This window comes from Bos indicus x Bos taurus, chromosome 3, assembly GCF_003369695.1.
Source record: "Bos indicus x Bos taurus breed Angus x Brahman F1 hybrid chromosome 3, Bos_hybrid_MaternalHap_v2.0, whole genome shotgun sequence".
NCBI lineage: Eukaryota > Metazoa > Chordata > Mammalia > Artiodactyla > Bovidae > Bos > Bos indicus x Bos taurus.
Window position 1 is genome coordinate 28,376,568 of NC_040078.1, and position 20,534 is coordinate 28,397,101.

Below are 20,534 nucleotides of genomic sequence, written 5' to 3' on the forward strand. Positions count from 1 at the left end.
TTAAATGATACATAAAAAAGGAATTATCGCTGTGCCTGACACAAAACTGGTGATGTATTGCAATTGTAAATAAGAGGAGCAGGCTGAAGCCTATGACCTACCCATCCTCTCATGCCAGAATAATGATGCTGTGAAAGCAGAAGGGAAGATGAGGATGGGGGAGGCCCACAGAACCTCACAGAAGGACAATCTCTCCACTTTAGGAGCTGCATAGGATAGCTGGGGTTTTGTGGCCAAGGCCTGCAGGAAAAGAAGAGGTGTGGGCTCTAGTCTGGTTCTTGGAGAACTCAAAGAAATTGGAATTTTCAGTGAACTCACATGTGGTTCAAAGGCAGCCTTCCAATGTGACAACCCAGCTTCCTGTTGGATTAATCCCCTGAAAACACAATGGGATTCTTTCCATACCCCAACCCCACTCCTCAGGTTCTCCCACCACCCCAACTAATGTCCATTTCTTCCTGAAAAACCTTGGAACAAAACTACCACTCGACACTCTACTTTTCTTAAGTGCTGGTTGGCAGAACAATATGTATAGGGTGATTATTCCAGTTATGCGAAAATATAAATATTTTCATGACTAGAAAACAATACGCCAAGGTTACTATATTCCAAGGTTAACAGTGATTACCTATTGTCTGCAAAGGGTGGAATTAAGAGATGATTTTTGTTTTCAACTTCATGCTTTTCTGAATTTTCCAAACGAATAATTTTAGTTTTTATAACCATAAAACACAATTTTTTATGGAAATAAAGTTCATCATTGGCTTTTTATACACATACATTAAATCACGCACTCTCCTGCTTAACTCTTTTTGATAGTTTCTCAAGCATATAGAATAAAATCCACACTCCTTTCCCATGGCCTGCAAGGCTGGACATGACCCAGACCCTCCACATGCCTCCAGCTCCATCTCCCGCTAGTTCCTGTCCTCACCCACCAGCTCCAGCCTTGATGGCTTGCTCCCGGGTAAGAATTGCAGCTTCACCATTTAAACTAGCTGTGTGATCTTTGGCAGCCTTGGTTTCCAATTCTGAAAGAAAAAGATACATAAAAATGGTATCAGTTCTGTACCTTATTTCATGTTATTGTCAAATAATGTTCTATTATATGCATATATCTCATTTTACTTATCCACTCAACAGTTAATGGACATTTGGGTTGTTCCAATTCTGGGGGCTATTTTGAACAGTACTGCTATGAATAGTCATATATAAGGTTTTGTGTGGACATATATTTTCAGTTTCCTTGGATATATGCCCAGGAGTGGAATCGCTTGGTCATAAGATAACTCTATGTTTAACTTTTTGAGAAACTGCCAAACTGTTTTCCAAAGTGGCTGCAGCACTTTACACTCCTACTAACAATGTTGGAGAAGGAAATGGCAACCCACGCCAGTGTTCTTGCCTGGAGAATCCCAGGGACGGGGGAGCCTGGTGGGCTGCTATCTCTGGGGCTGCACAGAGTCGGACACGACTGAAGCGACTTAGCAGCAGCAGCAACAATGTATGAGGGTTCCAGTTTCTGCACATCCTCATCAACAATGGCTTTGTCTTTCTTTTTTAAAAGCCATTCTAGTGGGCATGAACTGCTGGTTCATTGTACTTGGATCTGCATTTCTCAATGACTCATGATTTTGAGAATCTTTTCCTGTGCTTTTTTGTCTGTTTGCGTGTCTTCTTGGGAGAAACGTGATATTCAAATCCTTTGGCCACTTTCTCGCCTACTGCTCTGCTAGAGCCTCCAGTACAATATTAAACAGAAGTGGAAAGAATGGAGATCACTGTCTTCTTCCTGATTTTAGGAGAAATGCTCTCAGTCTTTCACTATGAAGTGTCAAGTTAGTGTTATGAAAGGGTGTTCAGTTTTGTCAAATGCTTTTCTCTATCAAGATTATCATGCGATCTTAGTCTATGAATATGGTATATTACAATTGATTAATTTTCATACATTGAATCAACCTTGAATTTCTGGAATAAATCCTTCTTGGTCAGGGTGTATAATACTTTTTCTTTGTTTCTGGGTTTGCTTTGCTAGTAATTTGTTGAGGATATATATCTATATTCATAAGAGGTATTGGCCTGTAGTTTTGTTCTCTAGTAATGTCTCTGTCTGGTATCAGGGTAAAACTGGCCTAATAGTCTGACTTTCTCTTCTACTATTTTTAATAGTTTGTGAAGTACTGGTATTAATTCTTCAAATATGTAGTAGAATTAACCAGTTAAGCATCTGGACCTGAGATGTTTTTAAACTGCTAATTTAATCTCTTTACTTGTTACAGGTCTATTCAGATTTTCTATTTATTCTTGAGTCAATTTCAGTAGTCTGTGTCTTCCTAGGAATGTTTCCATTTCATCTATGTTATCCAATTTATCGGCCTACAGTTGTTCACGGTATTCCATTACAACACTTTCTATTTCTGGAAGGTCAAAAGTGATGTCTCTTCTTTTATTCCTGATTTTAGAAATTTGAGCCTTTTTTACTTCCCCCTCCCCACCTTAGTTATTGATCTTTTGAAACAACTGATTTTGGTTTCACTGGTTTTCTCTGCTGTTCTTCTATTCCCAATTGTATTTACTTCTACATTATTATGTCCTTCCTTCTGCTAGCTTTGGATTTAGATTGCTCTTCTTTTCCTAGTTTCTTTAGATGGAAGGTTATATTATTGATCTGATATCTTAATTATTTTAATATAAATGTTCATAGCTCAAATATCTCTTTAAGCACTGCTTTCACTGTAACCCATAAGTTTGAGTATGTTGTGTTTTTATGTTCACTTATCTCAAAGAATTTCCTAAGTTCTCTTGGGACTTCTTCTTTGACCCATTGGTTATTTACATACTGGAATTATCTATACAATCCATGGGATTCTCTAGGCCCGAATACTGGAGTAGGTCGTCTTTCCTTTCTCCAGGCGATCTTCCTAACCCAGGGATCAAATACCCAGGTCTTCCGCATTGCAAGCGGATTCTTTACCAGCTGAGCCACAAGAGAAGCCCAAGAATACTGGAGTGGGTAGCGTATCCCTTCTCTAGTGGATCTTCCCAACCCAGGGATAGAACTTCAGTCTCCTGAATTGCAGGCACATTCTTTCCCAACTGAGCTATCAGGGAAGCCTAAAGTACATCATAAAGGTAACTAATAGGTAAATACAAACGGCAGTACAAATATACTTTTATTTGTAACTCTTTTCCAATCTGATTTTAAAGAAAATGCATAAATCAATAATTATAATAAAAGTGTGTTGATGGGCTTACAATGTAAAAAGATATAATTTTTATGACAATAATAGCACAAAGGAGGCAAAGAGTAAACAAAAACCAAATTAGAGCAAACTTTTTACTGTTGAAATTAAGTTGGTTCTTGCCAAGATGGCGTCTTAAACACTCAACTAATTGTTACAAGTCTTTTATTAATTTTCAGAATTCTGAAAAAAAAAAAAAACTGATTATGGCATTTTTTTCCAGTGTTCAAGCTGCTTTTATACAGGAACTGATTTTCAGAGGTTCTTATTCCACCATTCCAAAATGTTTCCTCCTTTAAAGAATGTGAAAGGCAAGTCTCATAGAGTCTCTGTTAAAAAACAGAGCTTTATAATATTTTTTTTTAATTTTATTTTATTTTTAAACTTTACAATATTGTATTAGTTTTGCCAAATATCGAAATGAATCCGCCACAGGTATACCTGTGTTCCCCATTGGCATTGATTCACCGCAGTCTCATTTCGAGCCCAGTGTAGAGAGGATCTTATCTCAAACATCACTGTGCACAGGCTTTTGATTAATGGAGTAGATAACAAATGGATACATAAAAGCCCACAAAGGATTATACTCGTCTCAACTGAGAGAGACAGACACTACAAAATGAAGGGATCTTTGAACCCTCAAGCTTCTATAAGCAGACGATAGGCTCAGAAAATAACTCAGCTGTAAAAGAGCTGTTTTACATGTGAAAAGAAGAGTGGCTCAGAAGGTAAGATCAAAATTCCAAGATCCCAGAAGATAGAGCCAAGAGATTCATAAAATTTCCAGAGAGTAGAATTGAGCCCTAATAATGGAACAACCTTGCAATATGAGCTCAAATAGATTTCAGAATTACTATGGACCAGTGACTGCTTGCTATATGTCTTCTATTTTCCTCTTTATGAACCAAAAGATCTAGAACTTATGCCTAACCTACCATTGTACGTTGCCTGTGTGGGGAGAAAACATGTCTTTAGTCCAAAGATCTTCTTGAGAAGAATATACTCAAGTTGATCCTTAAGGACTTCAGCTGAGTAGCCTCATTCACATTTGAACCTGATTTAAATGATGAAATCCTGGACTGCAAGCTGAGGCTATAATGGGATAAGCCTTGGAAGTCTCAGGGGAGGAGATGAGTGTATTTTGTGTATGAGAGGGAATTGTTGTGGCCAGAGAGTAGACTGTGGCAAACTATTCTTCCAAGATAGTCACAATAATATCTCCCATTCCACATGTTTTTCTTACAATATTGTCTTGATATTCTTCCCATTGAGGGGTGGTGTCCATATGCCTTCAACTTGCACCTAAGTGTGTCTGCCTCTATCAACACAGTAAGACAGAAGGAACATTGTCATTTTCAAAGTTAAATTAAAAAAAAGCCCATGTACTGCTGCTACCTTACTCTTCACGGGCACACACTCTAGGAACTCAACCACCAAGTGATGAGAAAGTCCAAACTATCGCACACGGAGAGGCCATGTGTAAGTTTTCTATCCAACAACCCAGTCTAGATCCTAGCCAACAGCCAGCATCAATCACAAACCATGTGACTCCTGACATCTCCAGATAATACTAGGTCCAAGCTATTGAGCCACCCCCAATCTTCAAGTCTTTCCAGCTGAGTCCCCAGGTGTTGTAGAGGAGAGACAAGTCAATCCTTCTATGACCTATCCAAATTTCTGACCCACAGAAACTATGAAAGTTAATAAAATACTCTTATTGTTTTAAGTCACTGAGTCTGGGGATGATTTGTTTTACAGCAACACATAACTGGAACATATACCTTGACAATATGGTTAAAACCCCATGCCTGGATATTTGAGTTATTTAATTTTTTTGCAATTGTGAACACCACTGCTATGAATGCTTCTTGTACATTTTCCCTGTGCTGTGCTGTGCTATGCTTAGTCACTCAGTCATGTTCAACTCTTTGCAACCCCAAGGACTGTAGCCCACCAGGCTCCTATGTCCGTGGGGATTCTCCAGCCAAGAATACTGGAGTGGGGTTGTCATGCCCTCCACTAGGGGATCTTCCCAACCCAGGGATCGAACCCAGGTCTCCCACATTGCAGGTGGATTCTTTACCATCTGAGGCAGCAGGGAAGCCCAAGAATACTGGAGTGAGTAGCCTATCCCTTCTCCAAGGGATCTTCCCAACCCAGGAATTGAACAGGCAGATTCAAGTCCCACATTTCCCCTAGTGAACATCTGAAAAAGCATCTTTGGGATATATACTTAGAAGCAGAACTGCTGTTCAAATTTGCAAGATAATGCCAAATTGTTTCTCAAAGAGGTTACACTAAGTTACATTCCATCGACAGGGTATAAGAAATCCTGATTTTTCACTTCGGAGTTCTTACACTGGCTATCCTCTCTGCCTGAAATGCTCTTCTCTAGGCATGCACAATTCACTGCCTCATGCCCTTCAAATCTTTTTAAAATGTCACTTTCTCAATGAGATATACTCTGACCTACTCCATTTAAACTGAAATTTCCCCCACATTATGCTCAACTGTCCTCACATCTTTCTATATCTCACTTTCTAGCATACTATACAACTAGCTAATTATTATATTTACTGCTTCTTGTCCATCTCCTCCCAGAAGAACGTAAGCTATCATAACAACTAGCATATTTGTCTTTTTGTTTACCGCTATGTCCTGAGCACTAAATGTGTATCTAGGACAAAGGAGAAGTGGATGAACTTTTATTGAATAAATGAATGTCTACATCTTTTCCAATTCCCTGTATCAACAGACTTTGTAACTTTTGCCAATTAGTCAGACAAATGTTAACTCATTATTGTCTTATTTTTCCTTTATAACTAATGAGATGAGACTGAATACCTCTGCATATGTTTCTTAATCACATAAATTTCCTTTTCCGTGAAACCCATGTTCATGTCGGAGAAGGCAATGGCACCCCACTCCAGTACTCTTGCCTGGAAAATCCCATGGACGGAGGAGCCTGGTAGGCTGCAGTCCATGGGGTCGCTAAGAGTCGGACATGACTGAGCGACTTCACTTTCACTTTTCACTTTCATGCACTGGAGAAGGAAATGGCAACCCACTCCAGTATTCTTGCCTGGAGAATCCCAGGGACGGGGGAGCCTGGTGGGCTGCCGGCTATGGGGTCACACAGAGTCGGACACGACTGAAGCGACTTAGTAGCAGCAGCAGCATGTTCGTGTCATTTATCCATTTCCTATTGTGTTGTTTATTCTCTTTTTTTTTTTTGAATTGCAAGAATTCTGCATGTATAATCTTCATACTGATCCTTTGCAAGTTACATGTATCACAAATATCTTTTCCCAGTGTATAACCTGTCTTTAAGATGTTTAACAAACAGAAATTCCACTATTCTCATGCCAGATCATCAATGCTGGGGGAGGCAGAGCAGTCCTTTCTAAAACTTTCTTTTTAATTAAAAACATTTTATTGACCACAGGAGATCCATTCATGAAATTTAAGGTATGAAAAAGGACCTCTGAACCCCTCCAGAGAAACAAGCCCACCTACCCCCAGACCCAGGCCCCTTTCTTTCACTTAGCCTCTTCACCGTCTCCCCTCTGGCAACATAATGAGAGACAACACCATCAATCACTCCCTAAGAGCTGCCAGGTGGGCAAGAGGTGGGGGGAAGTGGAAAAGAGCCCAAGGGAAGGAGTAGCCCTCCCCCTGCCAGAGGACTGGACAAGTCCCAACAGAGGGCTCCAAGGGGCACTTAGGGATGAGAAATGTAGCAAAAAATGATGATAAGAATGGGAGGTGGGGGTAGTGAACTAAGGAGAGCTCTGGCTAAAGCAGAAACAAGAAAATTTTTTGCACTTTTTTACAAAATGGGACACCCTTTCAGATGGGCCCCATTGAGGCAGGGGACAGTTAGGGTAACCTCTGTGCCTCTTAGAGAACCAGCGTTGGTGTGACCCGCACACGGCACAGGTTCCTGGAAATGAGCAGACATCAAGGGGCGGGGACAGAGAAGGGAATGGCATTGCTTGAGGCCAAGGCTTTCTGGGGTTCAGACCTTCACCTTGTCATTCACCGATGACAGGCTTCCAGAGGCTTCTTCGGCTTCACAACCCAAGAATAAAGCTTCACAACCCAAGAATTTTTCCTGAATGGAGGAGAAAAGAGGAAATTTGAAAACATAGACGCCAGAAGATGCCCCTGTCCACCTCCCTAAGATTAGCTCAGCTATCATCAGCACATAACCTGCAGGGATTTTCAGAGTCCCAAGTGGCCCACAATGGATTGAGTCACTAAATCTTATTTCAAGTGTTCAGACTTTGCCTCCAGTGAATATTTGGCTTTGATACTTCCTGTCATCTCTGCTGAGAAGAGAAGCAAAGCCAGTCACAGCTGCCAGAGTTCTGGGCGTAGGTAAACCTCCTGCTTTAGGCCTCCCTCACCAAATCCATGGGGAGACAGGCAGTGCTGAGCACTGGACTGAGAGGCAAAAGAGCCAAAGCCTGCTCAAATGTTTCTCCTCGTGCACATAACAAAGGAGTTGTTCCCCTTGTTTTGAAAGGGAGCACAAGCCAAGAAACTGAGAGGCTATCAGGTAGAGAAGGGAGTCCAGGTCTGCCCTTTATCCTAAACACATGCCACAGAAAAGTATCAAATGAACCTCTGTGTCCTGCAAAATGGCACAAGGCACCCAGAAGAATCCCACTGGGCAGAAGCTCAGTGCCAATCCCCCAGCCCTGCAGACATCATCAGACCTGTGAGCATGGGATTTCCACCTCCAGGATTCCCTGCTGCTCACAAGCCCCTCGGCCTTTCAGGAAATGTGGTCCCAGCCCTATGGGGTAACTTCACGAAAGGGAGCCCCACATCCAAACTGTTATAAGAGGGCTTGCCCTCAGGCCCTCGCTTGAGACTCCACACGCAGACTGGTTTACCCACAGAGGGGAAGCACAAGTCCTGCCTCCAAGGAGCTTCCAGTCTAAGGAAGAAATCATGCTAACGATGCACTTGATCTGAAGGGTGGAGCAGTCCCTGATGTCAGGTAAAGTGCCTTCTCCAGAAAGCTCCTCAGCGCAGGGAGGCCCGTGACTAGGCAGAACAGAACAGAATAAAATGTGAATTTGGTGAAAAAAATAAGATATCCAGTGAAACTTCAATTTCAGATGAACAAGGAAACGTTTTTTTTTTTTTAGTATATGTCCCGTGCAATATTTCAGACATATTTAAACTTAAAAAAAAAAAAGATTTCTTCTGCATTTGAAATTGAAATTTAACTAGGTATCTTGTATTATATCTGGCAACTCTAGAACTGAACAAAACCACAAGGCCCAAACCTAACTTTGTATATGCAGTAACATGTGAGCAGGGAGAAATTAAAAGGTCAAAGCATAAAGATGCTGAGGGAGCAAAAGTAGTGGCTCAGAGTTAGCAGGAGGCGACTGGATCTGTGGGCTGCCCGGCAGTGGCAGGGTTATCGGGAATACCTCAGATTCTGACTGCCCCCATAGGCTGCTGCCAGCTGCATTCCTGTCCCTGTGTCGCAGGCAGGATGGGATCCAGAGAGAGAAGTCCCGAAGTCCAGCAGCCAGCTGCGTCCACTTGTCCACTCGGCCAGAGCTGACACAAAGCACTCTGGGAGGGGGCGGGTCAGGGGTGGGGCCTCGAGGAGAGGCGGTGCCAAGATCTAGGGAATGCAGGTCGCCACCCAAGGGACAGTGCATGCTTTTGAAACGAAGAGTGACGCTAACTCTTCTTGGTTGCCAGGGAAGAAGCCTCCATGAGACCTATGCTGCTGGTGATACTGGTAACACAGAAACTTGAGAGGTGGAGAAACTGAAAAATGGGAAACAGCATGATGCGGAGCTGAAGCCACAAACCCGGAAGGCCTGAACTCCCTGCAAAGTCAACTCAAGAGCACTTCCACATAAGGGAAGTCAGAGGTTTCATCTTCTAAGAGGGGACCAAAATGCAACCTTGTGAAAGGCAGTTTTTCAGAGACAGTTTTAGTAACCTCAGCTCCCAGAGGCCTGAGACTTGAGAATCACCAAGGCTACCCGGTTAACAGACTAGAGGCTGAAGTCAGGGGAACTGTATGGCACTCACCTTGCCATAACTCAAGCCTTCCTCTTCCTAGTTTTGACCACCAGCCTCCAGGTCCTTGGTGTCCTTCTATGAGAAGAACTGAGAACATCTGAACGTCCTGGAACATTCAGAGCCAGAGTAGCTCTTACCACCACTGAGAGTGACAGCTAGGGCTGCCTGCTTTGAGGAGCTTTGAGAAGAGCCTAAGGCAGCCTTAGCAATCATCACTGCTACTATAAGTGTCTACCTGGCACTAATTGTATACCAGGCAATGTTTAAAACTTTATCCACTGCCGCCTTTAATGCACAAACAACCTGGGAAGTGGTCCCTCTTGACTCTGTTTTATAGAAGAGAAACTGACATGTAGATATCGTGGGCATCTACAAGTCAAGACAGTCAGCATTCAAAGGAGACCAGTGAGACAAAATCTCAGACTTTGATCATGGAGGTTAAACCTCTGATTCTTGGAAGAAGGGTATCAGAAGATGCTAAGGGCAGGCTCCAAGTCCTTGCAAAGCTGCTTTCTGACAGCAGGGGGCGCCAGTGTCTTCGGAAAGCTACTTGTCGCAGAAAATCTAGACGTGATTGGTACAAGCGGAATACAGAGGCTAAAGGGAAGAAGTGGAAACGATCCTTTCGGCCACATGGGTCCCAGAAAAGAAACCCAAAACAAAACTAACCTGTGATGCAGGATAATCAGTCTCAGATTTAATTCCCAGCTTATTGAGCCCTCTTATCGGCTTCCCCAGAGCTCAGCCAGAGTCCCAGGGGGAAAACCAGTCCAGCCTTTATGGTTTCTCATCTGTCATACCAGCCCCTCAAGATGGCCATAGCCTCTGTGGTTTCTCTCTCCCTCTGTGGAGTCTGCTCACTCAAGTCAAGTCCACACCCATGCTCAGAATATGCAGATGCCCCCAGGGAAGAAAATAAGTAGGGATCAGCTGTTCTAGGAAAGGCCATTTCTTCTCTAGGTCAGTTTGCCTCCTCCTCATCGCTTCTACTGCTCTCCTTGTTTCAGTAGATGACTTTGACAGCTTCCCCGGTTTTCTCCTTGTTACTTTGTTATTGAGTGGTAGTGGTGGTGGCCTGATGCAACTTGATCTATCCTTCCCAGAAGCGGAAGTCCAGGTTCCGTCTCTGAGCTTCTGCTTTCCTCACTTGTGAAATGATGATGATAGTGTAAACATTAAGGGAAACGAAGGATGTCAATCAGCCAACACAGTGCCCAAAGTGTGGGACACTCAGCATAGTGGGGCCTCTGGGCGGCCACCTGAGGAATGTGCAAGGGAGGCCCTGTGGGTCTGGGTGAAGAGCACTGACCTTGGAGTAAGTGGGTGCAGATTTGAACCCCGGCTCCCCGACTTGTTGAGTGACCTTGAATAAGCTGTTTAACCTCTCAGTCTCAGTTTTCTCCCAGTCAGTTGAGAAAAACTAATGTCAGTCTTGAGAGGATGAAATGAGATCCCATATATGAAGCCTTTAACTCCGTGTCTAGCTGTTAGTACATCTTATTATACTTACTAGATAAAATAAGGGCAGATAGATTGAGGCACTGTAATTTTTGGAGAGTACCTGTAAGAGACCAAATATTATAAAGGGTATAAGAAAGATAGAAGGTAATAAAAAATCCTCCCAACCACAAGGTACAAGCAGTCCTTTGTATTCATGGGTTCCATAACCAAAGATCCAAGCAACTGCAGTTTCAATGAACCGCAGATTGAAAATATTCAGGGGAAAAACTTCCAGAAAGTTCCAAAAGGCAAAACTTGAATTTGCCACATGAGCAACTATTTACGTAACATTTACACTATATTGGTATCATAAGTAATTTAGAGGTGATTTAAAGTACGGGAAGATATGGGTAGGTTATATCCAAATACTATGCTCCTATTTTCATAAGAGACTTGAACATCTTTGGATTTGGGGAGGTGTGGGAAGTGGGGAGCGAGGAGACTGAAACCAACCCTCATGGATACTGAAGGGTGACGGATGGATGGTACGGCATAGTGGAGCAGATACTCTCTCCATTTTAAAGATGAGGAAACTCAGGTTCAGTGAGATTAAATGAATTAGCTAATGTCCACCCAGCAACTCAGGCAGAGCCAGAGAAAGAATTAGTCTTCACACCCCTAGTTCCTGCCTTCACTGGTATAATAATCCGACCATAGGAGAACTGACAGCCTCCGCAGAAGAATACAGCTCAGTAGGATAAGCTGGAGAGGAGGGTATGAGAGAAGACTGGAGAAAAGAAGGCAGTGGAGAAGCTTGTTATCAAAAAACCATGTTTAGGTGTGTGATTAAACCACTGCAGCCACCATTGCCCAGTGCAGCTCAGAGCCCTAAAGAGGACAGATGAAACACAGAAATCTCAGTGAGGGGCAGGTTGGCAGCACAGTTCACAGCCCAGGTCATCTGACAAGGTCAGATTGTGCATTTTCCTATGTATCTGTTCCACAGAAATGTTTTGAACTCTTACCTCATAGCAGGTGCTGTGTTAGACACCAGCATACAGTCTGGGACAAAAACATATTTCCTGTCTTCATGGAACTTGTCATCTGGTGAAGGAGATAAATAAGGATCACATAGGCTGCCAGTAGATTTACATGTATATATATATATATACAAGGGCTTCCCAGGTAGCACTAGGGGTAAAGAACTTGACTGCCAATGCAGCAGACAGAAGCAGATTCGATCCCTGGCTTAGGAAGATCCCCTGAAGGAGGGCACAGCAGCCCACTCCAGTACTTTTGCCTAGAGTATCCCATGGACAGAGGAGCCTGGTGGGCCACAGTCCATAGGGTCGCATAGTAGGACATGACTAAAGTGACTTAGCATGCATGCACATATGCAAATTGAGATAAGTGTTATGATGGGGAAGTACCAGGTATGCTGAGAGAGCACCTAAGCTATAAACCCAGCTGTGGGTTGGGAACACAGGAAGGCCCACTCCAAGAGCTGGGCAGGCAGAGGGCAGCGTGTGTGAACTCCCACACAATAGTACACAGAACACTCAAGATAAGGGAAGGTGGCAAGCCAGGCGGCAGAGAGAGTGATGGAGAAGGTGGGACAGAGAGACCACCGAGGGCAGGACAGGCTGGGTCTGCAGGCGGTGGTTGGGATCTGGGTCTTGATCTAACAAAAGTGTGCAGCCACAAGAGAGCTTTAAGCAGGGGGGAAGTTAAATGAACACTGAGAAAAGGGAGCAGACGGTGGCCTTTTCAGGTTCTTTGATCTTAAACAACAGTAGCAGAGTCTGACTTGCTTCAGAAAAAAACTAATTTATGGGCAGCAGATGTTGTAGCATCAAAGGAAAGGCTAAACAATTGAGCCTTGAAAAGGACAGGAGCAAAGGAAATGCCACAGAGGCAGGCAGCGGGGATTAAGGGATAGCTCAGTCGGTAAAGAATCCACCTGCAATACAGGAGACCCTGGTTCAACTCCTGGGTCGGGAAAATCTGCTGGAGAAGGGATAGGCTACCCAGCCCAGTATTCTTGGGGTTCCCTTGTGCCTCAGCCGGTAAAGAATCTGCCCACAATGCAGGAGACCTGCGTTCAATCAGGGAGATCTGGGTTCAATCCCTGGGTTGGGAAGATCCCTTGGAGAAGGGAAAGGCTACCCACTCCAGTGTTCTTGCCTGGAGAATTCCATGGACTGTATAGTACATAGGGTCGCAAAGAGTCAGACATGACTCTGAGCAACTTTCACTTTCACCACCATCAGAACTAACCTGCCTAACTCACGTGGGCTCAACTTGGCCACAAGACAACACACATAAATGCAAGCCTCTCTCAAAACAGCTTCCAAAGGGGGACCATGTTCCCCCAAAGGGAAAATCACCAAAAAATCTGTGGCAGGACTTCCCTAATGGCCCATGGTTAAGATTCCCCACTTCTAATGGAGAGGGCCTGGGTTCAATCCCTGGTCATGGAATTAGATCCCACAAGAGGCAACCAAGACCAATGGGAAAGAATTCTGGGGGGGGGGAAAAATCAGAGATCTACTAAAGATTCTGAAACAAAGGCAGGAGGATCATTAAGGACAAACTGGATTCCTGTGGTTTTGCCTAGGAAACAAACTCGGGCAACATCACATCAAGAGGGTGGACCATATAAGAAGCTTGAGAGATGGGAAGTAGAGAAAGAGCCACCAGACATCGTCTCATATCAGGGCACACATCACATAATGCTCCCCCAGGCCCCACTCTCTGAGTCATCTGTAGCCTTCAGAGAGGTAAGGTAACCACTAAATACACAAGCCACCTTTACTCATTCTGCCAATCATTATGTAGAAACATGTACATCTGACTCTGACCCTCTCCTCTACTTTGGAGGGTGAAGGAAGAGGTAAGTGTTACCTATAGATGAGAGTTCGGGTGTGCAGGACAAAAGGAAAATAAGACAAGGGATCTGCTAAAACGCCTGTAGTCAGGAACCACCCATGGTGGGCCAGACCACTTCCCTTGCCCCTGGAGATACATCTCTTGGAGTTGCATTGTGACTTCCTTCCCAGACAGGCAAGCTTTGCTCAAAATATGTAAATTTAACATGAAATTTCTCACAGGAAGAATATTTCAAATGTGGGTTGCAGTATCTTAAGGCAACATTGCAAAAGGCCTAAAGATAAAAATTGCACAAGAGTTGGACACTGAAGTGGGACAGGAAGCCTTGGCTTGCCTTCATGCTGTTTTGCTTTGTTGGAACAGAGCTCAAGGTTCTTATGCAGTGTTGAGGCATTGGCCTGACAGTTTCTGAAAGACTCGTTTTTTCCCCTCTTTCACAGAAGACTTCTTCCACTGCATTAGATTAAAAGTTTCTGGTGGAAAAAGAGTGGCAATGATTCCAAGGAAGAGCTCAGAGATGAAACTGTGATGTATAATGTGTCAAATCTTCACAATGCCACTGCCAAAATCAAGAGATGCCTCATTACAGAGAGGCAGTGGGAGACATCGTGGCCGCTTCCGACAGCACATGTTACTTCCATGTACAGCCAGAAGATGAATTTACAAGAACTGGAGCAGCACAGGCTCCCTAAAGAGGAAACTCTTACTACTGATTCACTATAATTGTTTCCTTACTGGTTTCTCCAGCTCAGATTGCTTTTTCCAATTTGATCCACTGTACATCAGCTCTCAGATTGATCATTCTTTTGAATCCCCACTCTGGTGTGCCTACCCTCCTAAATCTTTCTAAATACCTTAGCCCAATTTTCCTGAATCTTTATTTCCTTGATGATTTTGTCCTATCTGAATACCATCTATATTATTACTTCCTGAATGTTGATTAAATTGCCTCATTTATTTTGCTTCACTGTAAGCAATACTATAATTACTGATTAAATATTTTTAGTGTGCATGCATATAAACACCCAACTTTAAAACGTCCATCATGTACCACCAAAAGTCATCTTGTGAATTCCCTACTGGCACCATACTTTGGGGAACACGATTCAAGATCTGCCCATGGCTCCAGCCAGGTGCCCTTCATGTCCCCTGCACTCCGGCCAAGGGGGATGACTCACCTTTCCCCACACAGCACCCACATCCATGTTTGTCCCACCACCATCTCTGCCTTTCAAATTACACAATCATTCAAGGCCCGAAACCCTGACGCCCACCCCCCGACCTCTTGAGGCCTTCGACGACTCCCCCAGCCTGAAGGGTATCTCACTCCTCTGAACCTCACTGCCCCTGAAGCACTGGGCACTTCTCATTTGGGACTCAGTGTTGGTCTCGAAATGGGAGGTTTGGGTAGATGCCATCTCCCCTCTCAGAACATCTGCAGGCTTCTTGAGACCACATCGGTCACTGCAGAGGGTCTGGCACAATTAAGACTAGCTGAATGAATGTATCTCCCTCACTCCTCAGTCCCCTCTTTGTGTAAAATACAAACTTGAGTCATTCTCCTGCTCCCCACAAAATAAAGTCCCAATAACAGCAGACACAAAGAGACAAGGTCTCTCAGTTTGGCCCCACATGTCATTTTATCCCCTCTGCCATCTCCCTGCTCTCCTCCCAGCCAGCACCCCACCCCAACCACACTCTAGCCACACCCAACTCCTTACTGTCTCTTTGGCTAGTCTCCTTATCATCAACCCAAGAAATACACTTCCTCTCTGTCTGTCAAACTCTAGCTCGTCAAGTGTTAGCCAAAGTGGCATCTCTTCCTTGAAGCCTTTCCCAGCTCTCTTAAGTCCCCCCTCTGTGTTTTCCCAAATCATTCTAGACATTTTTTATTGACACACTTGTCAGTGATTTTATAATTTCTTGTTTAAATGACTGTTGCTTCCATTGGTCCATAAGCTCCCAAAAGCAGGTGTCATTCAATATCCCCAGTGCCTACCATAGTGCCTGGCAAATAGTAGGCACTCAAGATTTGATGAGTGACCAAAGCGGGAGTGAAAACGTAAGCTCTCTAGCCAGATCTCTAGGACCTGAAACCAAGCATTGTCACAGTTTACCTTGGACAAGTTACTTAAACCCTCCTTGCCACATTTTTAGAATGGTAATAACTCTTAGAGTTGTTTTAAGGGTCAAAGAAGCTAATAACTATAACGAGCTTAGAACAGAGCTCTGCACGTTAAATGCTCAATAACATCTATTATTTACATTATTCCCATCAAAGGCTGTGCAGCCAGATGTCTCATGTAATGCATGCATAGCTGGTTTGAACAAGGAATATCCCATAAACTTCCCATGTCCATAAGTGACAGTAAATTTTTATGGTCTCTGAAGCCCCTGCCCCATCTTTAGTTCTCTTGAGTTGGGGAATACCCCTTCTAGCTGTGTAATCATGACTATCCCTGGAGCTCCTGGTTTCTAACTATTCCCCACCACCCCGCACATCTGCCGGGAACTCCTCTTGCCAGGGTCTCTTTTAGGACATCCCAAGTGCAAGTCTCTCCAAAGGGCTCATGTCTGGTCCCCAGGAAACACTCATGTCATCAAGTCTGTCATTCTCAGAGTGGGCCAACTGCACTCTTCCATCATGTGGGGACAGGGCCAGACATGAATCCAGTACCAGTTCTTCTGTCCCCAAAACTCCAGGGACATCTGTCACCCCTCCAGGGGTTTTCTTGAAGCCTCTTACAGGTGACTTGAAGTTGGGAAGGGACAGCATCCCATCCATCACCCCTCTCCTTGGTGGGGTGAGACTGACCCTCTCTTTTTAATCTGTCAATATACTCTTAGCCTTCTCTTAGCCAAGATGATAAGGGGTGCCCTTGGCTGGCAGAATCATGTTTCATTCCATCTTTTGCAAGTCCTATATAGACTGTGTGATGATTGACTTTACATGTCACCTTGACTGAGGGGACCTAGACATCTGGCCCAACATTATTTGGACGTGTCTGTGAGAATGTGTCTGTTATGAGATTAACATTTGAATGGGTAGACTGAGTAAAACAGATTGCCTTCCTAATGTGAGTGAGCCTCACACAATCAGCTGAAGACTGGAATAGAACAAAAAGGCTGAGTAAGAGAGAATTCCTTCTGCCTGACTTCCTTGAGCTGGGACATTGGTCTTTTTCTGCCTTCAGGAACCGAAAAATCAGAACCAACTGAAAAATCAGCTCTACTTGGATCTGGAGCCTGCCAGCTATTGGACTGGAACTACACCATTGGCTCTCCTGGGTCTCTGGCATGTGGACGTTAGACTGTGGGGCTTTCCAACCTCCATAATCACATGAGTAATCCCTTTAGTATGTATACAAGTACATCTTATTGGTTTTGTTTCTCTAGAGAACCCTGCCTATGCAGACTGTCTTGCACCTTGCTTTAGACTATAAAGGTCCTTAGGCAGCTATGATTTTGTTCTCAGTGTTTGGGGCCTCTGTTGAAACTTAGGAACAAAAGGAAAAATCACATTAAAATAACACCAGATTATTATTCTGTAATTTTTAATTAATCCAATTAATTTCCTAATTCAGATCATTCAAATGAAGATCATCTAGAAGACACAGTAAATATTCAGACTTAGAACTTAGACCTGAATGGGTTATGTTCCTCTCCTTTCCCCAACCTCCTACAAAAGGGAAAATTAAAATGACTAGGTTATTCCCCAACTCCTAAGGTTGTGAAAACAACTGTCTTTTGAGTTTGCTCCTCTCTCCTGTCTCATAGTCCTTTCTCTTGCTTCCTACATGCCTGCACAAGCAGGTATACACTCCTTCCTCTCACCAGCAAACACCAGAAGCAGAAAAATAAGGAGAGGAAGCCACAGATGCCTGAATGCTGCTGGGCAAACATCGTGACAGGAGAGCTCAGCAACCTGTGACCATGGAGATGGTTTGTAATCAGCAAGCCAAGGCCCTCGCCTTCCTTCCTTCTCTGGGCATCCAAGACATGGTTGGTTTAGAAACCCTGCGCCCACAGACTATTTTCCAGCAACAACTGCATAGCAACAGGATTAATATGCTGCAAACCTAGCAGTCAAAACACTGCCCGTGTCCTGCTTATCAAAACGAAAGTCACGACAGCAGGCACACCGGGCTTCTTTTTCTAGCACTAGGGCAAACTTGATATCCTAAACTACATTCTCCATTGAAAACACTAGAAATATATAAGCATCTTTTTAAAAACACATTGCTTAGCTAGCACAAAAGCAAGAGAATCTACAAAGCCCATAATGAAATAAAAGCAAGAACCCTCGAAATTAAGCAGGTACCAAGGCCATCTTTGGCCCCAAGTTTCTGTTTCAACAGCTGCAAAGACTTGGGGCTCATGAAGTAAAGCCTGAAATCCCATTAAGGTAAGGAGTCTTTGGGAGACCCCACCCAAACCTGGTCCCTGCTCCCAAGGGCCACACCTTCAAGGTAGGAGTATATAGGAAATAACCATCATGAACAAGGAGATGTACATATTTTGATCATGGTGATTAGTGGGGAACTCCCCTGGCAACTTGTAAAACCAACCTTTAAATGCACTTGTATCTGATTTAATACACTGTGGTAGTACCTTGAGATGATTTGCAGAAGTCAAAGTATACCTATTCTGGAGGAACACTGCCGTACTATTCTGAAATGGCTCTTATCCAGTTGTCAAGGTCCTAAATTTCAATAACACCAATTCCAGGGAACTATAATCTCACCTGTTATTGCTGAGGTATTTGTACAGTGGCCATTCCCTCTTCAGCAGCCCTTTGCTCCCTCGGCTTCTGTGACATCACTCTTTTTGATTTTCCTCTTACCTCTCTGGTCATTTCTCTCCAGTCTCCTTTGAGTGTTACATCTCTGTATGTGCTTGTGTGTATGTTAGGTGCTCCATCGTATCCAACTTTTTCCCACCCCATGGACTATAGCCCACCAGGCTCCTCTGTACTTGTCCATGTACTTGTCTCCTAATAGACTCCAGGTGAGAATATTGGAATGGGTTGCCATTTCCTCCTCTAGGGGATCTTCCCAACCCAGGGATCGAACCTGGGTCTCTCGCGTTGCAGGCAGATTCTTCACTGTCTGAGCCACCAGGGAAGCCCACTTCCTAAAACGCTGTTGTTCTAAAGTTTCTGTTCTCAACCCTTCTCACATTCTCCCTGGCCATATTATCCATTCTGGTGGCCTAAAACAGCCTTTTGTCTCAGGCATGCATATCCTGGCAGTATAAGAAATCTTTCCAGGGGTACTCCAACACGAATAGTTTTTAAAGAATCCATTTCCAGATCCTCAGTTTCCATATGTACTCTTTCCTAGAATCGATCTGTCTGAGAATATGTCTGTGATCAAGGTGTCTTCCCTCACAAGCTACTGCTCACTCCTCCTAAATCTAATCACAATACATTTCCCCAGAGTTTATATAAAATTCTCTGGGCCAGCAACTTGAAAAACTCATGTAGGTACTGAGACCCCTAACAATGACATTAATATAGTGAATGACTATAATATGGGCAACAAATGCTCTTGTAAGTTAGAAGAGTTCCAACTATGCTTTCAAAAAAATTGAAGAAACACTAAATGAAGACGTCAGCTATTGATCATTAGAAATAGTTTTGATGATAGATCAGTATGCAAATTGCGGCATATAATTCAGAAGGGGTTTAAAGAGTTGATTGGCATGGCTATAACAACTCCTTCCATCCTCATCTACTCATTTATCTAAACAAAGTTTCTCAGCATTAATATCAAAGCAATAAAAAAATATTAAGGGGATTTACACTGGGACCTGTGTTGTTCTAGCAATAAGGAATATTCTCATTCATGGATACATGAGCTAGTAGAAAAAAATCCCAACCCCACCAATCTCATTAACAGATACACTTCCAGGAATATTTTACTTCTATGTTTAATGATTGCTTATTTAAGATGTATTTGTTATTGTAGTCAACTGTATACTAAGAATAATTTTAATAATACTCAGTCTAGAAGAAATTAGTTAAAACTTGAAGCTTTATGGTCTCAGGAGGAAACATTTAATCTCTTTTAATAAACATATAAAAATATTTGTTCAGACAAGTATAAAAGAACATTCAAGAAAAATCTTTCAAGCATAAAAATGCATTGCTTTAGGATTACATTTCATTGAAATAAAATACAAGTTCAAGAAGAAAAAAGAAAGATGTAAAACTTTCAAGGAGCTTGTTCACATATTTTTAACAGGTGATGAATATATAAATGATAAATCATTATGTTTTACACCAAAAATTAATGTTGCATGTTAATTATACCTCAATTTAAGAAATTATTTTGAATTAAGCTGCTCATAAATATAAATGTTTAAAAATTGAAGAGAACATCACCTGAAAGTTTTGATCAAAAATTTCATGTTGTCATTTCAGATATTAAATCTGAAAAAGAAAACTTGGATGATGGTAGGTAGCAGATCACACTAGTTTCTACTGAATGCATTAAAATAAGGGACGTGATCATTTTCTTTCAAAATATTTAAAATACATCATAATGATATCTTTTGCATACACTCAAGTTTATAACACATATCTTATGTGTCAATTTAATGCATGAGAATAAATAGTGTACAATTCTATTTACATGATATTATGTAACAAGAGAAACTAATCTATAGTGAAAACATTAAAACAGTAGTTTTCCCCAAGAGAGATGGGGCCATGGGCTGGCCAGGAAATGGTACAAGGAAACTTTCTAGTGGTGACAGTAATATCCTATACCTTAACAGGGTTTGGAGTTAGAAAGGCAAACATATTTGTCAAAAATCATTGACTGGTATGCTTAAAATGTGAACATTCCATTCAGATAAATTTCATCTTTAAAAAGTATAAACAAATATTAGAACTCTACT

The 20,534-nt window shown here is 42.8% G+C and overlaps 1 long non-coding RNA gene across 1 annotated transcript; it reads right to left on the minus strand.

Moving 5' to 3' along the window:
• Window positions 1–599: 599 nt before the first annotated feature.
• LOC113889066 lies at window positions 600–11,849 on the minus strand. The gene is made up of 4 exons (XR_003510146.1): window positions 11,768–11,849; window positions 8,693–10,863; window positions 7,273–8,297; window positions 600–1,031 (listed from the first exon to the last, which is right to left on the minus strand). It is a non-coding gene; the product is annotated as an uncharacterized LOC113889066 (long non-coding RNA).
• Window positions 11,850–20,534: the final 8,685 nt, after the last annotated feature.